Source organism: Panthera pardus, unplaced genomic scaffold, assembly GCF_024362965.1.
Source record: "Panthera pardus isolate Hobbes unplaced genomic scaffold, ASM2436296v1 HiC_scaffold_13, whole genome shotgun sequence".
Taxonomy (NCBI): Eukaryota; Metazoa; Chordata; class Mammalia; order Carnivora; family Felidae; genus Panthera; species Panthera pardus.
The window spans coordinates 78,726,562-78,729,837 of NW_026526688.1; the positions used below are offsets into that span (position 1 = coordinate 78,726,562).

Genomic DNA, 3,276 nt, shown 5'->3' on the forward strand with positions numbered 1-3,276 from the left:
TGTATTTATCGATGCATTTAGTTTATGTCACCTCTTTATAAGATAAATTGTCCGTCAGTACCTATTTCAATATTGACACAATTCAATATAACACAAAAAAATACTGTAGATGTTAAATATATTGCTAACACTAGACATCAAAAATGAAAAGACAATGTAAAAAATTCATATTTGTCTATAGGTATAATGATTCATGCATTGAAAATGAAGAAACAGCAATGTGATTGCTTTATTGTAGTCTAGCCTATACACTAATGAATGAACCATTATAAAATTTTTATGATATTTGGTATTGCAATCATTTTTATAATACCGTATTAGAAAAATTGTTACATTTTTCAAGAGAAACCGCTTACCTGTGATGATAGGGTGATATGCAGTTTCTCCAATTATGAGACATTCATACTGTATGGTAATGTAATTCTTTGAAAGCAAAGTTATACAACAGTAAGAACACTAACACATTCTTAATTTTACATTAAATATCACTCACTTTATACGTGTTCAAGGATAGACTATCCACTTCCATACAAGTCTTGCGCAAAGTTCTACAGGATGAAGACTGAGGCAATTATGACAATAATGACCCAAAAATGTCTAATACAGACCTTGACGAACAGTCATTAGATTTTCATATGAAGACACACACACACACACACACAACACTTAAGTTTATTAACTGTATGGCGTGGTGATTTACTTATTTACTGATAAGAACAGTATGGCGTGGTGATTTACTTATTTACTGATAAGAACAGAAACTACCCTTGATCTTAGCCAAAAGGCCGAGAAGCGATAGTGATTTATTTACTATTCATTAAAAGGAAGTGGATCATCATAAAGGTCGTCATCCTCATTGTTTTCATATGGAGTACACTGAGAAGGAGGAAGAAGAGGGATTGATCCTGCTTGCTATCTTAGGGGTGGAAGAGGTGGAGGAGTGGAGGCGGTGGAAGGTAGGTAAGAGAGGCAGACACATTCAATGTAATTTTATAGAAGTATATAAATGTCAGACATTTTATTTTTTTATTTCTCTAAAAATGTTTCTATACAATACGAATCCTTCTTCCACCATTTGCTTTGATTTTAGTGTCCATATCATAGAAGGGTCCATGTCATAAAAGAAGTCAAAAGCAGTCTTGAATACTCAGAAACTTTCTGTCAGTTTGACTAATGGCAATTTGTTTTCTGGCACTGCTTCTTGTGTGTCTTCCTCCTCATAGTCTGGCTGTGGTTCAGAAGCACTCATCTCCATCAGGATATCTTCTGTTAATTCCTCTGGTAGGGTGTCTATTAGCTCTTGAATTTCTACAAGATCTGTATCTTGAAACCCTTCACATCCCACTTCTTTTACCATATTCACAATCTCTTTCATGATTTCTTTGATTGGCTCTGTCGTAAATCCTGTGAAGTCATGCACAACATCTGGTTACAGTTTTCTCCAGCAGGAATTTATTGTTTGGAGCTTGATGGTTTTCGCAGCTTTTTTTCAACTGCAATGATCGCATCTTCAATGGTGTAGTCCTTCCAGACTTTCATGATGTTCTCTCTATTGGGGATCTCTTCCTTAGCATTGACAATCCTTTCCACAGAGTACCATGTGCAATAAGCCTTAAAAGTCCCTATGACTCCTTGATCTAAAGGCTGAATTAGAGATGTGTCTGGGGCCAGTAGACCACTTTAACACCTTTGGTACTGAACTCATGGAGTTCTGGGTGGCCAGGGGCATTGTCCAATATCAAAAGAACTTGAAAAGGCAGTCTTTTACTGGCAAGGCACTTCTTGACTTCAGGGACAAAGCATCAGTGGAACCAATCCAGAAAAAAGGTTCTTATTCTCCAGGACTTCTTGTTGTATAATGAAAAGACTGGCATCTAATGTTTATCTTTCCCCTTCAAGGCTCAGGGGTTAGCACCTTTGTAGACAAAGGCAGTCCAGATCAAAACCCAATTGCATTTGCACAAAATAGTAGAGTTAGCCTTTTCTTCCCTGCCTCAATCCTGGTGCTCACTTCTTTTTCTTACTAGTAAATATCCTTTGTGACATTTTTGCCCCAGAATAGGGCAGTTTTGTCTGCATGAAAAGTCTGTTCTGTCAGATATTTTTTTCCCTAAATGACTTTCTTAATGGCATCTAGGACTCATCTGCTGCCTCTTCATTGGCAGAAGCTGCTTCTTCGGTTAGCTTAACATTTTTAAAGCCAAACCTCTTTCTAAAAGTATCAAACCATCCTTTGCTGGCATTAAATTCTTCAGCTTTAGATCCTTCACCTTCCTTTTGCTTCAAATTGACATATAATGACTTTGCTTTTTCTCAAATCGTATTAGAGTGTGTAAGTATTCCTTTCTTATAGTAACCCTGCACTCACATAAAAGCTGCATTTTCAGTATGAGGTAAAAAGATATTTCACAAAAAGTACAAGGTTTTCATGTCTGTTGGCAAAACTGCAGTGATGGCTTCATGAATTTTCTTTTTTCTTTTCTTTTTTTTTTTTTACAATGGTCCTTACACTGGATTCATTTATTTTGAAATGGTGGGCAACCACAGTTACAGATTTCAATTTATGGCTACATGTCAAGCAATTCAACATTTTCTTGTACCGTTGCTTTTCTCTGTCTCTTGGGAGAACTTCTAGCATCACTAGTGGCACTTCGTATGTGTCCCCTGGTGTTATTCAGTGTTTACAGTATTACACTAAACGTGGTGAAAAATACATGAGAATTGTGAGAGTTCACTTTTTACTGCAATATGCAATTTACTTGAGACAAACTGCTTAGGTGAGGATGATTAGTATCACATGGCATTCTAAGCAGACACTTGTACCACCTGGGCTTATGACAACAGCATCGGCAGGTGTCTAGTAAATTATTGTAGTAGCGCAGTACATACTACAGTTAAATTTATGCAGTTATCATATGGCATCTTCACATTTCTTTACACTTTTCTCAACTGTGAATGGTGTCATATATGGTGTGTAAGTGTTTTTAGTGCATAAGCTTTGATTAACTTTTTATAATAGATTCATATGCATTTTATGAAAGTAAATGATAAAACAGACTAGTATCTACATGTATTTATGCATTCATGCCATACCTTTCTCTTTATTTTTTTGACATGTCTAAGCTATGTGGTTCATCTGTGAGTTTTTTCAAATTATCACAAATCTCCAAAATATTTCCAATATTTTGTATGAAATTATACATGTATAATTGGACCCATGCATTTCAAACCCATGTTGTCCAAGAGTCAACTGTATTTGTAAAAGTGATTTCCCGG

General features: G+C 35.8%; 1 pseudogene; it reads right to left on the reverse strand.

Moving 5' to 3' along the window:
- Positions 1 to 683: 683 nt before the first annotated feature.
- On the reverse strand, positions 684 to 797 carry LOC128776850 (U2 spliceosomal RNA; annotated as a pseudogene).
- Positions 798 to 3,276: the final 2,479 nt, after the last annotated feature.